The 25,394-nt window shown below is 34.3% G+C and overlaps 1 long non-coding RNA gene across 1 annotated transcript in view; it reads right to left on the bottom strand.

Moving 5' to 3' along the window:
- Positions 1-4,572: 4,572 nt before the first annotated feature.
- Positions 4,573-25,394, bottom strand: part of LOC135579465 (uncharacterized) — a 45,320-nt gene continuing 24,498 nt past the window's right edge. Inside the window, exon 3 of the long non-coding RNA XR_010472615.1 lies at positions 4,573-5,584. This is a non-coding gene — a long non-coding RNA (uncharacterized LOC135579465). The remainder of the gene's footprint in view (positions 5,585-25,394) is intronic.

Raw genomic sequence — 25,394 nt, 5'->3', positions numbered from 1 at the left:
ATATTCACTAAGGTCAGAATAAGGATTTGGGGACTCCCCTTTATAACATGCTCTCCCAAGAAACATCAAGGAGCATTGTTCATATTTTATCCATGTAAAATGAGTGTACAGTTGTATGAAAACCTACACTCAGTATTTATTATTGATTCACTGTCTATTGGAAAGATTGCAAGTGACATCTTTCCAGGGTTTGTTCTACGACTGGTTCCATTTAATATTTTCATTCATGAATTAAATGTTGATATACAGTAATGTGTACAGATGGTGTCAAGATAGGAACTGTTTTAAGTGTTTTAGAATATCAGAATTCAGTGTGATCTTGAGAACATCGAAAATTGATCTGAAATCATCAATAAAAACAAAGTATGAAATGTTGCGATTAAGAGGCATAAATAAAATGTGTACAAAAATGTGTGCCAAAAAAGAATGTAAAACTGTAGTGAGGCCACAAACGAAACAAGATTTTATCTGTTGCTGTGTATGTGTTGCCGTGACAAAAAAGGCATGTACATTCTAAGATTCACTTGCATTTGAGAAGCATTTTGTATTATGTGGGGGACAACATTATTATGTAAATGTGGAGGACAACATTTCTATTTTAATTTGGTCACAGTTGCTGTCTAAATAGGAATTTGTTATTTTTGTTGGCCATATCACACCTGTTCTGAACAAGCAACTGCGACATGCACCCTTATGTCTGGGACTGTCTGACATTAAAGAGTGCCATTGGACATACTGGTGTGATTAAGGTCCTGCATGATTTGGAAATCCCAGACAGATAGGGTATAGTACTAACGAGAAAAATCAAAGGTGCTTTACTCTCCCTTTTTTCCCCCTAAAATGTAATCAACAAAGAAAGGTTGAAGGAACTGTATGTTAACACTGGAAAAAGGGTGATGAGCAGAAATAGTAATAACCTTCCAAAATGTAAGTTGTCCTTAGCAGAAAAAGAAAAAGATACCAGTTCACTGAATGACAATGAATATTTTGGTTTGATAGTAAGAAAAAATGATCTAATTGTAATTTTGGTGAAAATAGAATAGGCTACATGGCAACACAGAGAAATAACCCTAAATAGAAAGGCTTTAAAGGAAAATTAATTTGATACTCTTGAGTTTGATTCTGAATGTAAGTAATATTACTTTAGTGAAGAGGGATTGACTACATGGTCTTTTGAGGTCCTCCCTCGAGGCCTCTTTTTCTAATTCTCTAATAAACATACACTTATTATTTGTTATTTTATGACACCTAGGAGACTAACTGATAGAACAGGATCCCTGTTGTGAGAGATTTAGTTTTTATTAATGGAATTTACAACTGTATCCACCTGTAGAATTATTATCCAATGTGAAAAATATAAATTGTTACCATATTTTAACTGTTAACAGTATTTTGCTCCACCAAATGTTCTTTTATTTTTTTTAATGGGCAGCTCTATTCCTTTTGTAGCTCTATATGTTTTGTAGAATTGTGTTAGTGTCAAAAGGTATTACTTGACATAAAGGTAATAGGAAAGAAAACAAATACCATTTTTAACCTGTAATTTAATTCAAACATTCATCATTTTGAAAAAACAAAGTTTCAGTTTAGATCAATCATTTCCTATTTTAATTTTGGATTGTGCTTTTAAATTAATCTCAATGAAATGAATTCATAGTTCATTACACGGAATCTAATTACTTATTACATATATTGTAGATAATTACACTTTCTTTCACAACAGTTTTACTACTGGAAATGACACAAAAATAGTTGTAATTTGTTCATTATTTATGCATTGACTACATACTGATGAATAGGTAAAGTACTTAAAAGATAATACCATCATACTTCAATTTACCAGTAAACCCTACTAGAAATCATTAATAGACTAGAACAAAATATATTCTTTAAAATATATGTATTTTCTGAAAAAAAAAAAAGAATATTCTAGAAGAGTACTGCGAAAACACCAGTCTGAATTTAAAGTGTATTAAGTTGCCCATTGTAAATAAACATAAAAGAACACAACATTAAGTAAGGTCCATTTACTGTTTTATTAGACTGTTGAAAATAGACCACTGGCAGAGGCAGGAGGTACCTTGTTACAGGTGAGAGAATAAACTCCCTGATAGTGCAGCCTTGTCACCATTACCCATCACAGTCAGTAAATGACTGACTAAAATGTACCCATGGGAACACTCTGAACATTGCAAGCTTCCTTGGCAACCAAAAGTGCCTACAGACAGCCCTGCCTATCACATTTTATAGTCTTTCTCTTTTCATATCATCTTGTCGCTTTGAAGCCCCGGTGCACTGTTTTTCCTGGAGGGACATTTTGCAGTTCACAGATAATACACGGTATTTTGCAATTCACTGCTGTCTTCTACCTCCCATTCCTGTCTTATGGACTATTGCCACTCACAGACTTCATACTAAATCATCCTACCAATGTGACAAATATTACTAGAAATGGAAAGGAGGAATTTTGTCTTTGTTGTTTGGTTTTGATATTGATGGGAAAGGCTAAGGATTAATTCTGCACAAGTGCCTAACTGCCATTTCATTCTTTTAACACCTTCAAAACGATTCACCATTTTAATGTTTGACCTGGTGGATGGCCTCATAATCCAGAACCTCAAAGATATTAATTTTATTGAGAGTGAAATTAGCTTGCATGCAAAAGAAATTGGAATGATATTTTAGTAGAGGTAGAGCTAACTATGTTAAATCCAGCAGCAACAGCAATGTTCCCTGGGAATTAAAAAGAACTAGATATACCTCTCATAAGCAGTGACAGCAGCATTTATTGTCAGGCATGTGCATTATCTTTTTTAGTCCCCCCTGTGAAGTCATTCCATTTTTTTTTTAATAAATATTCATGATGATGCATTCTTTATCTTTGAAGAAATGAAAGAGCTTTGGAGAGTTTATGCTGGACTTTTTCATGGGACATAAAACGTGGATTGCACATTCAGCTTTGCGAGTTGAGGTTCTTTGTGAGAATCCACTCTGGTGAAGGTGACTCAGGTGGCTCTGAATATTATGGAAGCTCTGGAAAGTCCCTTTCTTAGATATCTAGCTTGCTTTGCTCCATCTCTGATTCAGAACTTTTGTTGCCACTTAGTGTGGCAACTCAATGTTATTAAATCTGTTAATGTATGCATATCATCCTTTGTGTCCACTTATATGAGCTTAAATAAATGACAAGGATCATCATCTGGACTTTGGAGTCTAAGAGGACTTTTACTGTTCCTAAGTAAGAAAACTTTTACAAAGCTTTACTGTTTTCTAGGCATTTCACAAGGGGGATTGTAAAAGAAATTACTGGGATCATTAGATAATGCATAACTTTGAAAATAATATTTTGATTTCCAAAGAGTTTTCAGTTCTGCAATCCTATTTTCTGGAAGGTATACAGAGATATTATAGTGTGATGAAATCGCATTAAGTCACTCGTCCTTTAGAAGCGAAATAACTAAATACATCATCACTCTCTGGATAATATGAAGTTTCTTTATTTTAATTCAGAAATAACTGATGTATAAACACTATATGACTGTGCTCTTTTCTTTGTATCTGTGTTGAATGCAGTATCAATCTACAGGAAATTCAATTTCCTTTTTGTCTGGTAAGAAAGTTAACACAAAAACAAAACAAAACAAAAACAAAACAAACCAAACAAACACAAAAAGCCAAAACAGATGTAGAATCACATACTTCCACAATACAAAATCATTTAATATGATGTCAACAGGTTTATCTTTAAAGTTGTTAAAATAATATTTAATATATTTACTATGATTTTTGCAAGATGTATTTAAAGAATTGCAGCTTACATATATATGTATATATATATGTATTTTAATTCAATTAGAGTTGCAGACAGTAAGAATGAACTTCGAACAGTGTAAAGAATTTTGTAGACATAGGTCTACAGAAGTAGAATATATCTTGGGTCCTGCGTAAATTGCTTTGCCATATTTGTAATTTTATTCTACTACTATGTAATATTTTTTCGCAACATGCTCAAACTAAATATGAACTAGTTTTATTTATGTATTTTATATATTAATTTATTAAGGCATCCTTATACTGGAAACTTTTTTTTCAGAATGCCTTAGAATTTTTCATGATTTCTTGTCACTGTTCTTAAAAACTTCATTTTCCTAGAAAATTAAATAAGAATTGTACAGATTTGTACCAAAAAAGGATACCAGAAAAACGCCTCAAAAACACTTTGAAAAAATATTTTCCTGTCTATCTTGGACATAATTCAGTGCTATTCTGGATAAAATTTGGCTCCTACATCACATAATTGCATTTTCCTGCCAAACAGGTGCATCCCACAAGAGCTACAAAGTGAAAAGGTGATCAGATAGTACTATGATAATTTCCTTTCACCTGTTGTTTCCAGCAAGTGAGTTACACACTCAGAGTAATTTATTTTTTTTTTAATTAATCCTGAAGGAGGCTTCATTTTGTTGACTTGGTATTTAATTTATTTACAGTTACATTTCAGGCCACTTTTATTTTAGTTCTCTATGTTAGCCAGTTATTTCTTGATATTCTATATTAATAATACCACTTTGGCATTAACAGCTTTCATTGTTGTACTCAAACTTTTTTATGTAAATATAGCTATTGAATTTGTTAACCAAGACTGGTCCTAAGACCGATCTTGAAGAAGTTCAACAGTAACCTCATCTACACCTGAAAGCTCCTCTTTCCACACTACTTCTTTTTCCTTCTCTTTTACCTAGTTTCCACATTAAAGATGTTTGGCCAGTCTCTGTTACTTTTATATTTTCTTGAGTAGTAACTTTTCCAATACTGAATGAAAAACTTGATATCTATTGTACTCCAATGCTTTAAAATAAATTAAGAAAATAAGCTTATATGTCAGATTGCATTAATCTGAGAATAATAGTTCTGTCATTGTCACGTCAACAGCAAATATTTGTTTTGCACTATTACTGGGGAACCAGTGTAAATACTGTAATGTGATGAAAACTCCAGGAAACCCCCTTTATACATGAAATATAAATTTCAGATTTTGATTTTGATTCTTCAGACTGAATCACCATTAAAAAACAAACAAACAAATAAACAAACAAAACCAAACAAAAACAAAAAAAAAAAACCAAAACCAAACTCAAAACAAACAAAAAACAAAACCACACATACATGCATACAAAAAACCAACCAACCAAACAAACAAAACCACACCAGAAACAACCAGCCAACCAACAAAACCCACCTTTCCTGTATTGGTCTTTAAACAATCTCCTTATATTTATTTTCTCTGTATACATGTTCTAGATGGTGTAGAAGATAAATCAGATCACATGTTTGTGCTTTAAACTTTCCAATCTAGTTTTTTGAAGCTTGTGAACTGGGACAAGTAGGTATGTAACAGAAGTTCCTTTTCTACAAATATGGTAGAATGTCAGGAGATAAATAAATATGAATATCCATGGTTCAGAATATTTTTGCTTGTATGTGACTAGTGGTAGCTCTAGAACACCAAAAGCTGAAATAACTCACCTGTGATGTTTCCATCCAGGCTTTTCTACTTTACTGTTTATCTGCCACTTTCTACAAACTGTAACAGAAACAAATGCATGTAACTTTAGCATATTAAAATAATAAATTTACTTTTTTGTTTGTTTGTTTTGTGTAGAATCTTCTGCAAATTTTGTGTTCAATATGTGTAGGACTAGAAAATAAATAAAGTTTGACTGCATATATGAGGAAACTAAGAAAGACAGGAAGTTTTACAAACACTCAAACAGGGTGAAAGAACAAATGTGTGTGTCAGGATGAAGAATCAAAATAAGGATTACTTCAGGAATGAAGTAGTGAATAATATCCCAAGACAAACAAACAATAAAAATCACTCTAATAACTTTTGTTCCTTGCTGACCATTTATACCCATTTCAGAAATTTTACCATCGAGTATGACAGTTCAGTCTTTTTGAAAATATATGTTTTGATCTCACTTTACCCACACATAAGCAGGATGAGGATTTCACTAGACTTTGGTTTTAGGTGAGTCATGCACTGAAGAATCCAGAATTTAGAATTTCTATAAATTATAAATTCTATTATATTAAGTATCCAGTATATTAAGTATTAAGGCCAGCAATTTTTTTTTGTAAATCCTTCATTGCGGAGGTAACAAAATAAAAACCTCATGAAACTCTTGAGGATTAATCACTACTGGTAAGTAAAACGACTTCTGTTGAAGAGACTTCCTTGGGCATTTTCTTTTCATGACGTACTAGTCAGTATTTCTCAGTTCACATATGGTGTTAAATTAACATTAACTGTTTGTGTCTGCCTGGTCTGACTTTTTGACTCCCTTCTTTTTCCATCAGTGTTTTTGCCCTAAAGTGCTTAGATATTTCCATAATATATGCAGTGACAGCTACAGTAGTTTCTTAACATTTTAGTTTAAAAATCACTTCCCCCTTTGGCCTGATAGGCTGTACTGAACTTATTAAACTTGGTACGAAAAGTAAAGTGTAAAATAGGAAGATTATAGTATATTGCTCTTAGGTTAGCACTATCAACTTAATCCTGAGTTAACTAGAAAAAGTCAGTTATTGAATGATCTGCCTATTATTTAGATAAATGGACATTATTCACCCATTTATTTATAACTTCCAGCAATCTAGAATTTAAACTATAAAATACTTTATGATATATTATGGAGAATTTTTTTAAAAAAATTAAGAACATATTTTATTATATTCAAAGCATGTTTTTATTTTCTCATTAAAATTTTCACCCTTAGATCTGTAATTGTAATTATTAATAAAAAATATTATTTTTAATTTCAGAGAGTGAATGATAATTGTAAAAGCTGCATGCTACAGAAGTTAGTTGGATTTTGATTTTGTATAAATATTCACAACTCAAATGATTCTTTAAACACCACAGCTATTGTTTAATTTTGGGATGTCAATGGTAGCACTGTGGCTCTGAAATAACTCAGCATGTTTGTTAACTCTAAGGAAAATATGTTTTACAAAGCCAGAAAAAATACCAATGTATTGTCACATAAGATCCCTTTTCACAAGATTTCCACAAGATTTATTACCAAGTAAGAATGTATAGGGTCTCCACACATCTAAGATCAACTGCTTACCATGGCAACAGTGTGTTGAGAGAATGGTAACTATGAAATGAATTGGCAAGATAGAAACTGATCCAAAACATTAAGAGAATGTTCACTGGTTGTTTTTTTGTTGCTGGTGGCATTAAGCTGTTGCACCAAAAAAACTTACAGAGGGGGAGGTTGGCTGGTGGTTACTTGCATGTTACTTGCTCAGTGTGAGGGATGTTCCCTCAGCAGGCATTATGTCTGACAGCACTGCAAGGATCATAGTGTTCTTACTAGCGGGATCCTCCCTTAGGATTTAGGAAGTCCTGTCTAACCAAAATGATAATTAGGCATATGCCTGTTGAGGACTTCAATGGTTATTACAGAGGGTGCAATTGCAGTCTTAGGAATGTACCCAAAGTTGATCTAGTTATAAGGGATGGTCTTATTCTTTACAACTTAAAAATATAGAGAATTGTACCCCACATATATGCTCTTTTCTCTCTGATTGAGCACTTGATTCATGAGACAGAATGTATATTTAGCGTGTTTGCATGTGACACCAAATTGAGGTGAGCCATTGATATATGGGAGGGCAAAATTGCCATGTAGAAGGAACTCAACAAGATGTAAGAATAAGCCAACAGGATCTTCATTAAATTCAGCAGATGTGTGAAAGTCTCGTGTCTGGGACAGAACATCTCTATACATTAATGCAGGTTTCAGGCTGGCTAGAAAGCAGCTTTTCAGAAAAGGATGTGAGTCCTGGTGGAGAAGAAACAGAACAAGTCAGCAATGCATGTTGAAGATAGTTGCCTACTGGGCTGTGTTAACAAAAGCAGTTGAAGGGAAATGCTTATTTCCTTCTACTCAGCATTCAGGAGCCCAAATCTGAAAAACTGTCCAGATTTAGGGGTCCCAGTAGGAGACACATAAAAAACTATAGTCCAGTGGAGCGCCACTAAGATTGTAAGGAGTCTGGATCACATGTAACATGAGAAGAAGCTGAAGGAGTTGCATTATTTATCCTACAGGGATTACTGTGGGAGGGCAAACTAACTACAGTGGTCCAAAAAAAGAGGCAGGACAATCATATTAAAAAGCTGAAACCAGACACTGAAGTACATGGCAAAAGGATAAGCAAGGGTAACTAGCTGCAGCAAGGGAAAGTGTGACTGAAGAACAAAAGCACCTTATAATGATGATGATGAAGTACTGGAGCAGGTTATCCAAAGAGGGTATGGAATCTCCATCTTCAGAGATTTTCAAAAGTCAACTGGATATGGCCCTGAGAAACCTGATCTAACTTTGAAATTAGTGCTGCTTTGAGCAGAAGGTTGGAATAGATGATCTCCAGAGAGCTCTCCCAACATAAACACAATTCTGTAATTAACATCAAAAGTGTCATGTCCACCGGCTTCCTTACAAGCTCCTCAGAAACTTTCAGCGAGATACAATCATGAAAGTATATGTGAAAAACGATCACTCATATACTTTGTTCTGGCCATTGCTGTTGGTCAATTTGGCATTAAACATCACAGTGGGATGCTGAAGAACTGAGCTAAGGAACAAGTCTTTTTAATTCCTTTGAGAAATAAATAAATACAAATCTAAAATAATGGATAAAAATAAAACTTTCAAGATCCTCTATTAATGAGACTAATATTTGCATACATTTAGATATGTCTTAGGAAGGTGGCTGGTACTTCTTCTGCCCTGTATAACTCAGAATAATCAAAATGGACATAGAAGCAAACTGCAATGAGTACTTATTTATGATATCAGTCAAACAGAACATATGTGTAATTCTGTTTTCTACCTCCTTAATTTGATTTTACCAGTTATTACACAGATAGATTTCTCCCTTAACAAGCAGCAGGAAGATCTTGAACATGCTGAACTGTAAGGAAAAAATCATTAAGAACATTTGCAGTAACAGAAAGCAGAGGTATGCTGTAGAAAAGAATTAAGTTGATGAACCCTCACTGCTTAAGGGCAGGGGCTATATGGTGGAAGAAGAGGGAGAAAAGAACCATTCAGAAAATTGTATTGAAGTGCAAGCAAAGTAAAGAAGCAAAGAAATCTGCATTTCAGGCACTGTATCTCATTTGTCTTGAGGAATGCAAAGCATTTCAGAATTGCAGATTCTAATTGAATAGACAGCACTAGGAAACAAACCATCTGTAATGAATGACTACAGGTTTGAAGGAATCAGGCAGGTTGCCAGGTGCCACATACTGCAAATGAGTTTTCAAACAAATGAAATCAGACAAATTCCAGCTATTAATTTAATTTTTGGTGTGGCTGTAGGGCAGATAACATTAGCTCCATGTAGGAAATATTTTATTTCTTTTAACTTCAGTATATTCATCTGCATCTATGATCTATAGAAAAGAAACACAATCAAATACTGTATGCAATTCAATACTGGTATCATAGGAATATCTTCTATAGGCTTTCACCTGTGTGGCCTTTTACTCTCTTATCAACACATATCTTAAAATGTCTGTGTCACATATAATTCTCAAAAGATTTAAATTAATTCTAATGGAGATTATTCTGACCTGGAAAGGATGATACTTCATTTTTCTTTAGCAATAGACTGGTTAACTGGATTAGAAGTAGGAAAAGCCTCCAAACAGTAGGGGTACCAGTACAAGAGAAGGAAATAAGATACCACCTTTCTGAAAGATTCCATTACTAGCAGCTTGAGACATTTTTCTGATATTTTTGTATGTTATATTTCTAAGTATCAGTGCATAGCTTCAGCATCAAAGCTGAGCATGCCAATATAACTCCGATGAAAGTGTACATGTTACTGAAAAAATGAATGCATTCCATAACATATTTAAGCACCAAAACAGACAGAAATTTGAAGGGAAATCCACAGAGGTACAGAACAATGTAAAATGTTAATAGGCCTAAAGTATATTTGATGCATGATGCTCAGGACAAGTTGTGCATTTGTGTGTACTTTAGTAAATATTCAAAATAAATAGGATATTTAAAATATCTTGAAATTTAAGACATTTTATAGTTCAAAATGTTAAGTATATTAAAATGAGATGCAACCTTTCCACAAAGTTTAACCAAGATATTAAGGTATATTAAAAGAATAGGAATGAGAAATAATAGAAAGAAGCTGTAATTTCCTGATAAAGTTCTGCCACTGACTTTTTTAATGCTATTACTTGCTTTTTTGTGACTGTATGGATATCATTTATTGTTAAATTGATAAACTGTCTATTTGTCTATCACTTGTGCAGAGACATTTAGCTAGATTCCAGCCACTATTTATATGATACTGATAGAAAATTTAACAATTATACACAAAAAAATCCTAAATTAAACTAGATTTCTGATGGTGTGGTTTTGTTTGTGTTTTTTTTTTTTGTGATTTGGGTTTTTGTTTGTTTGTTTGTTTGTTTGTTTTTTTCCTTCAAACATTTGCTGACTGAGTAAAATTCTATCTAGGCTGTGTTTTGCTTTGCCTATAGACGTGGTTTTTTATCTGTTAATGGAATATTTCTTATTACTTAAGAGATATTGCCAGGTTGAGAGCCTTGCTCAGTGTAAACAATTTGGAAAGACAGATAAACAGATTTGTTACTTCAGGGGTAGATTATCACACATTTCACATCGCAGCATTTCTCATCTAAAAGGCAGCAGCTTAAATCTTTGTCATAACCATCCATTTAACCATAACTCTTTAGTTGTAAAATATAAAAGTTTATTTACAATAATTTATTTTTAATATAAGCTGATTTATAATTACCTGTTGCCACTCCACTGCAATTGCTTCGTTTAATATTTTAGTGATATCAAAATTAGGATGACATTAAATATTTTCTGCCTATGCTCTCATGGAAGTCGTGGAATTGCTTTTTAGAAGCTGTCATAACTTTCTGCCTGCTCATGATTTAAAATGCCATCAAAGAGATCTAGAATTACCACAGCTTGTAATTGATGCAAGCATTGCAGAGTTTATTATTAGCATTTGTTACAAGAACTTCTGTATCTTTTGGGAAAGACTGAGATAAAAATGTATTTAGGGATATTATCATTTGGGGATTGTGACATCCCTCCTTTGGAGCTATCAACTGTGAAAGAAGTAGTACATATTCAGGAGTACCTTTGAGATGCTGCATAGAATGGTAATATGATAAGAATTCTTCAGTCTTGTTATTGTTTTATGTAGGTTTCAAAATGCAGGAAGGGACTTTGAATTCCTAAGATCAGTTGAAGTTATGGAGCAAATCCATCACACTTTTTAACTGACAGTTTAACAAATATAGAAATAATATTTAAAAATTCATGAACTTTTAATAGTCTTCTCTGAATTTTAGCAAGACCATATATGCTCTATGGTATATTAAATTTGCATTATTTAGTACTTGCATTCTCTCTATGTCTTTCCAAGGAATGCAATAAAATGCTAATTAAACCCCATATTTGCCACTGAGGAAACTCAGGATTTGTCTAGTTTCAACGATTAAATAAATTCTATATATCCTTAGGTAAGCTGTGCCTCTAGACATACTAATCATCAATATAGATATGTATTTTCAGTGATGTGTCCCATTAGTAGGAATGTGCAGAAGAAGCAACTAACTTTTCTATTATTGAAGTAATATTTCTTGAAATAATGCTTAGAGAATAAATATTTCTATAAGCCAACTAGAGGAACATTTGAGGTTTAATGACCCTTTATATCTGGCTGTAAAGCACAAGCACTACTCAAATCAGTCTCTGTATGCATTTTGAGTTTGAACTTGTTCCTATGGGGACAGGGACATAGAATGGGATAGGGTTATGATATTTAACTGAGATTTTCACTGATTCTGTACTTCTTTTCTTTCTCCTAAGCCTCTTTTTGGCACATGTCCAAGTTTATCACCTGTTGTTGTTCACTAGTATTTATATTAGGAAAAGAAAATATTGTGCACTAACTAAACAGAAATATAATACAACTGCAGTGAAAGCAAGCTAAACCCTATAAAAAGAATAGCTCTCAAAGGGGATATTAAGGCCAGGGTAGAGATTGGTTTATATTTCTTCAGAATCTGTTTTGCTCTCTACTGCTCCATTTGGAAATTTATGTTTTCTCTGGGGAAGTCATAACACTTGCAGTTAAGTACATATGTTTTCTATAAAATAATCTTCAAACTAGATCACAATCAATCAGTCAGTTTGTATTGAAGTAAGTTACTTCAGGAAAAAAAATAAACAAGGAAAATCTTTACTGTACAAAATTGCCAGTATTTTGCAATATTAATGAGTTGGAAATTCTTTTCATGTAGTTTTAAAGTTCTTTTATATAAAACAACAAAAGAGTAATAACAGTTATTGTTCTATAACAAGTTGGAACCTAACTGTGTGTATTTTATTATAAAATTCATTTGGCATTGTGTTTTTAATTAGAGATAGAAAGATTCATGTGTTTGTTCATTTACTGCTTTGTGCTGGGAGAATGGGAGGGAAGATGGTCAGCAAGAAATAAAGGAATTGAAGAAAAGCAAAAAAACCCACACCAAACCAATCCAAACCTGTAAACATTTCCATGTAAGCTTCTACACTCACTTACAGGCCCTACCAACTGATACCTTTTGTTTAGGTATTAATTACAGTTAAAACTGATGAAAATAAAGCATTAAGGTCTTATATTTTCATTTGAAAATAAGGTTTTTTTGTTAGTTTAAGTTTTATTTTTGTCACATTAGCATTTTCTAACAAATCCTAAATCATTGGTATTTCTCCAGTCAGGCTTAGTAGCCACCCAGAAAACTACCATAACCAGAAATAACTGAAGAAGGAACCATGATATGGACTGTATGAATTACTGATAGTAGATCCCACATGAAGGAATAAATCTCTGGATTACTTAGATCACATTGCAAGAATACTGTATTTTTTCTGATATGTCCAGCATGTTTGCATAGTGAATTTATACTGTGTGCTAGTCTTCATCCATTCTCTTTCATCTCAGAATATGTTGAATTCCATCACTTTGGCTATATAGTCTAATGCTGAAATTTAATAATATATAAGAAAGTTCTATCTTGTTAAAGACTTGCTGAGAAACAGAGAATAATTGTATTAAATATATTATTAATTTTTTCCTTTTTCTACTGAAGAAATCACAAAGAATTTACTAATATGATAAGAGTTCACACATTTGTAACATGAAATTCAACAAAATTACTCTTTAATGGTAAGGAACTGAAAAAGTATATTTTAAAATCCCTTTCGAAATAACAAAGATGGTAATTTTTCAACTGCTTAATTATCAATACAAGGGAAAGCCTCTTTTCAGGCTCCATTGTCCACTGAATGTCCTTCATGGAAAACTCAGCAGAGAAGGCACAAAAATACAGTCTTAGGTTTAGAATGCTATGTAAATCGACAAAGGTTCAGCTCTTCACCAGGAGAGCTAAGAACACAATTTTTCTGAATTTCTGAAATGGAGAATTAAAATCTTAACTACAACGGTGGCTTGGTTCCTGAAGAACAAATCTGATTTGAAGATGACACTGAGATCAGGAACATAAATTCCCATAAAATCGTACTGCCAATAAATGCCACCATAAATGAAACAGGAGAAATCAGCAGGTGATGGACAGGAACAGAATAAATTGATTTTTTTTTCTAAACTTTATATATTAATTACCAGTCTTTTTGCCTTTTGCCAGTGCCATCATCACACTTCTTTTATGATGTCCTTGTTGACTTAAAATCGGCATGAATATCAAACAACTAGAGGACTTAGCTATTCCTTGAAAAATAATTCCTATTTTTTTTGACGCAACATTTTGTACAGAAAGTACTGCTGAATTTCTGTGATCTAATTTCAGAAATATATCTTGTAATTTTCAGAATATTAAACTTTGGCTTATGACATTGCGTGCAGGAGATTTTTTTTCTTTTGATATTTCTAAGGACTGTGGAAAAAGAGTGGAAGAGAAAAGAAAAGATCGTTCTAGAATATCCAAGTGTATCAGAAATATTTTCTGGACATTTATGACCTATAAAAAGCAAAAGCTTGCAAGTAGCTATTTAATTGTTTTGATCTCCCAAAAAAAAAAAAAAAAAAGATAAAGTTCTACTATGTTATAATTGTCCTGATGATGAATGATGAAATATTCAAATCAAATATTGGCTTTATTTCAAAAAATATACTCAAGATTCAACATAAGAAATGGTTTTGATATTGAAGCCACTAGGTCTGATTGCATATTAGTTGGGATTCTAACACTTAAGACTGAAATTATTTCTAACAAATTATTCTACTAACAAATTAGTTTTTAAGATTTAAGACAGCAGCTAAGATAATTCACATTACTTTTCCTGTAACAGTTAATAAGATTTTATTTCCTTCCAAAAAATATGCAGAGGTGAACACTCTTGTCAGCATTTTCAAACTTCATTTCTGGAAGGTAGTATTTTATTTTCTACTACTCACTTGATTTTATATATATTTTCCATACAAAGGTTAATGTACATAACTTACGTAAGTATATATTAACTAATTTACTTATTTATGCAAATTTTAATAATTTTTGGAGGCTTTTCAATTGTGAAGTTATGGATTTCATTGAGCAGAATGCCAGAAGTTTGGCCTTTTGATACCAGACAGTGCTGCCAGTTGTCGCTATTGAAGTATCATCTCTATATTGTTACCGTAACTCCTTATTTGCATTATGGCAGTGTCTAATACTCCAGAAACTGTGTTCCCTTGTGGAAAAATTACTGAAAGGGCAAATTATTGAAACTAATTATCAAGAACACACTTATTGGTAATAAAGCTGTCTCCACATCTTCAGCATGTAAGGCAGCTGCACAGTGGGGAAGAAATCTGCTCTGTATGATTTCACCCCCACACACCTGGCCTGCATTCTTAATTGGTAGTGCCTGAGGAAGCTCAGTGTACTATGAATGAAAAGATACAGAGAGCAGCGTGATATGAAGGTATCATGGCCGGGCACTGCTGTAACAAGGCACAGGTATAATAACCAGATGCTATAGCTGCTGTCAGTTTTGAAGATAAGGTATACCTGCTGTCAATCAAGAAGGATAAATGTTAATTTCTGTCCAAAATGCTAGTTACTGAGCCAGAAACTTGTCCAATGGATTAATTTTGCTCATTACAGTCTCATTATAATACCAAAACACACCTCCATCTCAAAGGATACCCACCTCTGGCCTGCCTTCAAGCATGTGTAGTGAGATTTTTACCTTAAAAATCAAAGCAAGGGTTTCTAAACCAATCAATCACAAATGTATGTATGACTAGAGTCACTCAAGCTCCACCTAAACATAGAAAATAGTCTAAAATACCTGAACAATAGAGGAAGAGTGGGGGGAAGACACCATCACTCAGAAATCAAGTGAACAGCATACTGGGACTTCTGGAACAAGTCAACGAGCTGAGCCAACCTTCCTTGCCCTCAAGATTATGCCCTTGGGTAAGATTTGTGCACTTAGTTATACCAAGTTTTCCCTGGAACACTCAGACTTCAAGCTTGTAGTTGTAATTGTATTAATAGTGCTATATACTCATCTTAGAATTTATATATATGTGGTACCAGTACTCCTTGCAACTATCATCTTATTTTAACTAAAGTGTGTTTTTGCAGACAGTGTATTTATCAACAGCATTTAAAAGAATTTGGACCTGTTGCTTTAATAAACGTCGTTATTTGTGGATCTAGTTGCGAGAGTTTCTCAATGAATATGCCCAGACCAATAGTATAATTTGCCCAGGTATATAGCACGTATTTTCCTATTTGTGCATCCATGTAACATGTATATTATGCTAGTTGTGCATCTGTGCAGCATGGAGATTCAGTGATCACGACTGGCCTACATTATTTGTGAATCTAATTGTGTGAATTCAACATTAATGCTCCCGGAACTATAGTATACATTATACTATTTGTGCATCTGCGTGCCAGACTGGCCATTGAGCACCATTCTACTTATAGTGCTGACTTGAGGTTATTTGCATCACTCAGGAGTTCAACCTAGCCATCTTGCATGGGGCTTATCTCTGCTAAATTAATTATCTTCATGCAACACACCTGCTTCACAATCCTCAAAAGCTACCATTTATACTATCTTGTTACTAACCTATTTCCACACTTCAGAGTTACCAAAACCTTGTGAAGTGTTCAAAATGTTTTATGATTGTACATTTTGCCCTTTAGGATAGTAATAAACCAAATGTAATGAATTTATCAAAAAACAGACTAAGAAGTGCTAGAGTCTCTATTTAGCAAAAAAGATATGATGTTAATAGCTAATCCGGAAACTATATGTAAACAATAGTCTTTACTTTTATGATATTTAATGATAAAATAAGAAATATTTAAATCAAGTTTGAGAATTTTTTTAGAGGCAAGACCAACCTTAAGCACACAACGTAGTCTTGATTCAAGAACCAATGAATACAGAACGCTTTCTTATCCTTCATTCCTGAAAAGCCAGAGCTATTTCTTTAGAAATAAATAGTGTATGTTTTATTTTCTTTGTGTCTTGGACAGAATATTTTATTGTTTATAGCTAAGTACTTACTATTGATTTATTGGTAATGCCACTGATGTAACCACCTCTTCCTATTATGTACTTTCATGAGTGGAGACTAGCCTTTGTTTAAGCCACAGCATGATGTGACGAGAAGAATGTGATGATCAGAAGACAGGCTTTTCCATATAGGCAAAACACACCCCTAGCTATTATTACTTAACCATATTAATGGGGCGGGGGGGGGAGGGAGCAGATGGTAGTAGGGAGGAGGGAATGTATTTGGATTCTTTTGTTTATTTTAGATTTCATAGTGCTTTAGGAAATAATTTATTTTACAGTGAACAAAATAATTTGTATCATGTCAAGATCAAAGTCGTTTACAGAGATTTAGGCTCCATTTGAATCAAAACATAATGTTTTTTGACATGAATAAAGATTATATTTGTAATCCTGCACTCAATTCATTTGAGTAAATCCACCATGGACAAAAGACTTTACTCAGCTTTCAACTAATAACAACACAGCTATTGTGAAAGTGATTATAGGCATCTCTGGCCCACTTCTAGAAAGCAGTTAATGTCTGAATATGAAAAGAGATGCCATAAAACCCTTTACATTCAAAGCTACCTTGGTCTTTCAAAACTGGTTTGATTTCATCCTAACTGTAAGGCAAAAACAAAAACAAACAAAACCAACCAAACAAAAACACCCACAAACTAAAACATAAATCCCAAACAAACAAACACCCCAAACCCAACCCAGGTAACATTGACAAAAACAGTAGGCAACCTGATAAACAATATATCAGGCAATAGTAGCAAGATACAGTCTTGTCTGGGTCAATATTAAGCACTAGGGCTTATATCAGTAATGAAATAACAGTTTCTTTTAATTCTCAACACTATAATAAAGTTAGTTAAACGGGCAAGGTCAACCACAAAATCAGATTTTGGTGTGTTTTTGTGGTTTACTACTAAGGGTAATAATTGACTACTTGAAACTTTAGATGTCTGAAAGTTTAGTCTAAGCTATGTAGACTCTTTCAACATTAATGGAGAGAGATAGGTATTTCTGGGAGACAAATGTATATCCATCTCAGATACATATGCTGAATGTACGACTCCTTCACTGATACTGATAACAGGATTCATCTTACTTAAAGGTGGCCATCAAGAAGTTAGGTAACTAGTGCAAGCTAATCTTTGAGGTTCTCTCAACAGACAGTGAAGACACATACTTAGCACTTAGTTCTCTATGGAGACCGAAGTTTAATGTAGGTTGAATGACGCACCTTCAGAAGTGCCACTCTGTCTTTACTGTCTAGAGATCCCAGATGTGTAGTTCAGCCTAGACACTCAACACACAAAGTTATGTGAGACAAAGTTCTCACTGGCCATTCCTTTAAAGGAAACTGTCAGAATTTGACAGCAGCTGATGGTTCTGCATATACATATGTATAAGCAATATGGACCCCTCCATGTTTTGATACCTATATGTATGTGAGAAATATATTGAATTCAGATAATCTATAAAATGCTAAGAAGTGTTTAGTTTTTTTATGATTTTAACCTCTTTCTCAGCTGCCTCTCTACCCAGCCTACATCAACAAGTCAATGAATTAAATCAATGACAAGCTCAGTGACAAATCTCATTGTCCATCTTCTTCCCAGCAAGAGAGGTCTTCAATCCATTGACTTGCTGACAGCTTTTAGAGAAAATGTAGACCTTTTTTTTCTAGGAAAATAATTTCCATTCCCTTCAAAAGTCCTGTCAAAGTTTCTCTTCCTTCAGGTGAGCTTCAGACACTTTCTAAAGCAATCTATAAAAACAGAAAAAAAGGAATTTTCCTAAGGAAGGTTGATTTTGGATTTGTTCTCCATTATTTTTGACACTGAAGAATTGATGAATAACTGAATAGGAGTTAGGGTCAGATCTGGGCAAAAGACCATCCACAGGAGATGTTTCTTCCAGGAAGTGTTGAATTCAATTGCAGCAAGACAAATGAATGGCTATATCAGATACAGAAGTAAGAAATTAAAAGGTGGCCACTTTTTAGCATTCAGTTGTACTACAAAAATAGATTCGGACTTTAATCAGAACTCTGTTCAGCAATATATAAATAATGTAAAAACACACATATCTTTTACTGAAAAATTACTAATTTTCTGTCCGGGGGAATTCATGTTAGTTTTGGTACAAAGAATAGACACTGAGAGACTGAGATGATCGGCAGAGAATTCAAACTTGAGTAAAATTGCAGTTTTCATTAATGAAGGACACACCTACTTTGCAATTTATTTAATTGCAATCAGTTAGCAGTCAGCATTAAAGTAGTTCCCTAGAAAGAATTTATGAAAGGACCAAACTAATGAATTTACTGATGTAAATGAAAGAAAAATCTCAACATCATAGGACAAGTTCAGTCCCTCTCATAGGTACTATCTCATGGTTTCATTATTGGACTTAAGTGCTGAACCCCTCTTTAAGGGAAATTCTTCTAACTGATTTTTAATTAGCTAAAATGGTACAGAAAACTCTCTCCTTTCTGCCATTGCTTGGAATTTTTTGTCTACATATTTTCAAAAGTTACTGGGTGCTACTGCTGAGAACTATCAGAATATAAGAAAAGAGCAATGAAAGGACTTGCAAAGTTACTGCTGGTAGTGCTCACCATGCTGATATTATACAGTCCCCAGTGATTCTTTCTCCTATCAAAAATTGCATGGAGAGTCACTTTGTGAGAAAATCACATGAAAGGCATTTTTTTCATGGAGATTTTCACTGTGATAGCTGATTGGAGAGGCAGCAGCAGTAGGTAGGAGTTTATAGCAGGAGCAAAAGAGCAACAGCCGCTTTAAAAGCTGCTGCTTTGATCCATGAAAAATGAAGAGTATGACTGCAGGACCATTAGACCCTAGTGATGTTCAGGTGCTCTCTATCACCGTTATGATTACCCTGAGAATATATCCTTATTTTTTTCTTGTATTCTTACATGTCCAGAAGAAGAGTAATATGATGTTATCCCTACAATGACTGCCTACATTAACTCAAATTGTAGGTCTCAAAGCAGATGAACAATTCTGCAGTAGCTGAATTAAACTTCAAAATTTTAAAATTTCTCCTCAGATGAAGATTAGTCAGATTTTTACAGACAGATATAACAACTCAGAAAAGTTTAAAGCCCTATCTAACTATACAACAGACAATGTTAGACCTCAGGAGTTTACTTGTCAATCCAAGAGTCAACAATAGCCTTCAGGAATGTCTCTGTGAAGCCCTACTATCTCTTTAGAATTATTACATTGCCTGAAGGTCTCCTGACACAATTCAAAAAATTAAAAATTAAAAACAAGTTGTGCCATATGTCCAAGTATAATCAGCAATATTAACATTTTTTTGTAGACTTAGAAAATCTTGTTTATGAAGATTTGACCATTGATGGGAAATGCCATTTCTGTAGATTGGATAAGCCACAGCATAACAAAGAAACAGAAACACAGGGCAATGTAGTCAACAGAGTAGTCAGTGTCTTGAGCTAAAAATCAGGAAATCCAAGTTTTGACTAATCATAACTCATATCTCCTGACATATAATTGTATTGTTCACATTGAATATTTTAATAAAACAGTTTAAAAAAGAATATTTAAATATTTCCCATCCTTTCCCCTAATTTTTATCTGAACTCACGTAGAGCACAAACACACAAACATAGAACAACAGTTTTCACTAAGAATAAACAAAATAAGAGATAAGGAGTCACACAAAACCATGATGTTAATCTGTCACAGGATCTGTTGACATAAATCATTAACACTTAGCTTTGTAAGCTTGGCTTATTTATTTATTTCTTTAATATTTTAAATTTCAAAAATCTGCATATAACTTTCAAATAACTCCAAAATAAAGATCAGCTTTCCTCTCTTTTATCCTTAGTGATTTTCAGCCACCTTTCTCCTAATATTCTGTCTCATCTTGTTTTTGAGAACAATATATTTTTGCTAAAGATTTTACTATGATGGTAGTCTAAGAGACCAAATGTTTCTGAAGATAACAATGGATGCTGAACATTTTTTCATTTCTCCACTCCAAGGCAAATGTTACTTCTCCTTTGTTTCCCCACTTGTGTTTTCCATCATCTACTTGACAAATAATTTGGGAAAGAGTGTTGTAACTACCTGTTCTAAGCCTTCCATTTCTCTGTGTTTTAGTGGCTGATGATCCTAGACTCCAAGGATCAACTCTGATAAGACACAGCTGCTCAACCTTGATTCACACTGCTAAGAAAGAACAGTGAGAAAGTCTGTGGAGAGACAAGAAAGGCAAAATTACAGAGCTGGGGTTGCTAAGATGGAATTCTTTGGTGCAGAAGAATTTAGTAGGGAAAATAACAGCACAGAAAGGTATAAAATCCTAAAGCAAAATAAGGACAAATAGTCATGCTAGTGAGGAATTCTTGGGTCAAGTCATCTATGCCAGCTCAGCAACACAGATTATTCATTCCATGGCGCTACAAAGGCTGATCCTTCTCCACCCAACTGGTGCCAATCAGGGCAGCAGTGACTGCTTGGCTGCCTTATCAGGATGAAAAGTGCATTAATCCTAAACCTAATATCTCCCTAAAGACTTAAATACATTTTTGGAAAATGAATGCATATTTGTGTTTTTCCATTCTTCACATTTACTTTTTTTTCTCCAAGTTTTCAAAAGTGATAAATGTGGAGTGCAACAGCTGGCAGTGAGTACAACATTATGTGTAACTATCTGACTATGAATATTGTTTAGCTGAAATTAAACTTAAGGATCTAAAAAAATATAGGGACCTTATTAAAAATTAAGGAAACAGAAAAATGTCCCATCAACATGCTTAGAAAACTGCTTAGAAATCTGCTAGTTCTTCCAAGTCTTTCCTGTTATATTCTTTTGTGTTCATTTGATTTGCTGATCCACCATAGTCTTTCATTTAACTAGATAGCCTTCCTCCTCTAATCACTAGGTTTTTCTTTCACATCTCTCTCTTTATTAATTATTAGGCATATAGGCAGTTTTACAGGGTGTCAGAACGGTCTGACAGTCATAGACATCCCTTTACAGGATCAGGTCAGATCTATTCCTGAAACCATATATAGAAACTATAACAGAGTCAGCCTTCAAAACCTGAAATTCTTCAGCTGTTCCTATGGTAACAAGCTGGATCATTGAATTGAGAGGTACAGCACATTCTGGAAAGAAAAAAAATAAAGGTTTTAAAAACAGGGACTCTATACTCATTTAAATACTGAAATAGGCTACTATCACTAACAGTAGACAAGTACCCCCCCTCTTTGTTGTTTTCTGCTTTTTTCTGCTTCTCCTTTTGGGTTTCTTTTTTTCCCTTCAGAGTTGTTATGGCTTTGTGTGATTTGACCAAACTGCCATGTGTGAGACTTTAAGGTACACATATGATACAGCAGTGTTACATCACATCTCCACTGTTATATCCTCACAAATGGCAAATGTACACTTATTGTAGTGCAAGAAATTAAAACCATAGCTATTCTGTCATGAAAAAAAAAAAAAAAAGAGTGAGACAATTCATTGCCACATAATTCACTATTACTATTATTGTTGTTAACAACTACAGAAGACCCATTATGTATCTGGCCTAGGATATACAGGTTCTATACAAAGCCAGAACACAAGGATGATAGATATTAGGTTAAACCCTGCAGAATATGTAGATGCAGACAAATATATATATATATATATATGTATATGAATTTAAAACCGTTGTGTGTTTAAGAATGGGCCTCATTCAGATATGATCAGTATTTTAGAAACTAATGCATCATGTTTATGTTACTCTGGAATGTTAATGAACTGATAGGCTGAAGTCTCTGCACTTGGAGGGTGAAAGGACTTAAGGTTGCCCTGTCAAATTACAGATTTGGGATATGGTAACAGACACCAGGCCAACAGATTTAAAGATAAACAGTTTATCACCAAATAAGAGTACAGTAACAAATACGAAGTGGCATTATAATTATCTGGGTTGTTTCAGTAGTAGAATTATCCTGGTTGAAATGAGAACAAATCCTGTAATTCACTAACACTGGGCTCAGCTTAATATCTGAACATGCAAAGACTTATATGGCCAAGGTTATCAGGGAAGCTATCAGGAAACAGGTCTTCTTTGGAAGAGTGACTCAGACCAGACCACAGGCTCAGGGAATTCCAGCTTCTCTGATCAGGTTGTCCTCTTTTACTGTTGAACAATGAAGGCACTATCTGGACTTACTAGCCTATACCAACTCTGTTCCACTTTTGCTCCAGTGCTGTCCTTGCTGCATGGAAATATTAATTAAGGCAACACTAACCCCACATTCTTTTGTGTGCATGGTGCCTAGAAATATCACAGAAAGCAATACTAGCCCCACACACAGCTATGATCTTATTGGGATCATGGACATGTGGTAAGATAGCTCACATGACTGGAGTGCTGTATTGGAGAGATACAGGCTATTCAGGAAGGACAGTTAGGAAGGCAAGGACATTGAGTTGCTCTTTATGTAAGAGCCGCTGGAATGCATTGAGCTCAGTAGCCAGATGAGAACTTTGAGATCAAAATTGTCCAACCAACCAGAAGCAGCTTCATGTCCACAGACCTTGGTCCTCATGGGACACTTTAACCACCCTTATATCTCCTGGAAAGACAACACAGCAGGGAACAAACAAATCAGGAAATTCATGGAGGTCATTGGTGACAACTTCCTGACACAGCTGATGCAGGATCCAACAAGAAAAGGTGTTTTGATACATCTTATACTCACAAACAAGTAAGAAATGGTAAAAGATATGATTGTCAGGGACAGTCTTGGCTGCAGTTACCATGAAATGGTGGAGATGAGAATCCTAAAGGAAGAGAACAAAACAAAAAGCAAGACCACAACTCTAAATTTCAGGATCCCACTTCAGAGATCTACTAGGAAGATTATCATGGGATATGACCTTGGAGACTTCAGGAGACATGGTTGATATTCAAGGATTACCTCCTCTAGACTCAATAGATGTCCATACTAATGTTCAGAAAACTAAAGAAAGATGTCAGGAGGCTGTCATCTATAATCAAGAAGTTCATAACTGAACTACAATGTAAAAAGGAAACATACAAAAAAGGAAAACAGAGGTAAGTGGGACTATTTACAAAGATTTACAAAGGGGAATATTTAGCACAGATTTACAAAGAGGAAATCACTCTTGACTTCAGTAAAGCTTTTGGCAGTCTCCCTTGATATCATAGACAATCCCATAAAGCATGGTTTAGATAATCCACAAGTAAGGTGAATTGAAAACTGGCTGAATGATGTTACCCAGGTTAGAGGTCAGTTGTGTACCTCAGGGATTGAAACACAGGACAATTCTGTTCAACCTCTTCATTAATTACATGACCAATGGGACAGAGGACACCTTCAGCAAGTTTGCAGATGGTACAGAAGTGACAGGAGAGGGTGATATACTAAATGACTGTACTGTCATTCAGATCGCCCTTGACAGACTGGAGAACTGGTGCACAGCAAGCTGATCATAACCCAGCAATGTCCCCCTGTGGCAAAGGCCAACAGCATCCACCATCTTGGGCTGCATTAAGCAGAGCACTGGCAGATGATTCTTCCCCTCTCACCTCCCACTGGTGAGCCCCACCTGGAGTGCTGTACCCACTTCTGGGTTCCCCAGTACAACAGACACACTGGAGTGAGTCCAGAAAAAGGCCATGAAGATGATTAAGATTCTGGAGTATGTGTTGCATGAGAAGACGAAGGTTTAAGAGATTGAGCCTTCTCAGTAGTACCCACTGACAGAACAAGAGGCAATGGACACAAGTTAAAACACATGAAATTCCATCTGAACAAAAGACAGTGGTCAAGCACTGTAACAAGTTGCATAAAGATGTGAGAAAGAGATACTTAACCCCCAACTTTATGAAGTCCTTCACAATCTGCTCTAGCTGACCCTGCTTGAGCAGGGTTCTTGGACAAGACGATACCTAGAGCTGCCTTCTTGCCTCAGCCATTCTGTGATTGTGGTAAAATTACTGTGATATAGTAGCTCACCGGAAGCCTTCAGAATCGATCTTCTGCATTTAGAACACCTGCATTTTTCATAAGTCCCTCTTTCTATTTCAATTCTGATTCTAAATTTCTATTTTGCGCTGGATTTGTCAGATGTTGGTCTGCCTGTATAACACTCCACAGATCTATCATATGAATTGTCCTGGGTAACTCTTTCAACACTTCTAAATCTGGAGGAAATAGTTTCAATAGGATGTATGATTGCATTCAGAGATAGCTGTAATTTACTAAATATAGTCTTACGTTATTTAGCTGTACTATTGTAGCTTTTGTCTCCACCATTGATTAATGAACTACTGTAAAATATTTCTCTACTGCAAACTTATGCAAATCCACAATTAAATGTAAGGAGGTTATTTTTGTCAAATCAGTCAGATATTATATCTATTTAAAACTGGAAAAGCATAATTTATAATACATAATTTATGATTAACAAAGACTATTAATAATTAAATGATAAAACGATATTATAGAAAGATCTGAAGAGTAATTTGTATTTTAAATAGTTTCTTTCTATATGTCCCCAATTAAATAGTCAGGCCATGAAATAAAATTATTTTAATTCTGTTCACTGTGTGTGTCTGCGAGGGAGATGACATTCTCATGTCTATTGTACCATATGGTACAATCTTAAATGGTCCATATTTATAAAGTTAACAGAACTGCTGAATCACACAGT

The sequence above is a fragment of the Columba livia genome, chromosome 4, assembly GCF_036013475.1.
Source record: "Columba livia isolate bColLiv1 breed racing homer chromosome 4, bColLiv1.pat.W.v2, whole genome shotgun sequence".
In the NCBI taxonomy this organism is placed as follows: Eukaryota; Metazoa; Chordata; class Aves; order Columbiformes; family Columbidae; genus Columba; species Columba livia.
Note: the sequence above shows the minus strand (reverse complement) of the source record. Positions and strands in the feature narration are given on the sequence as shown.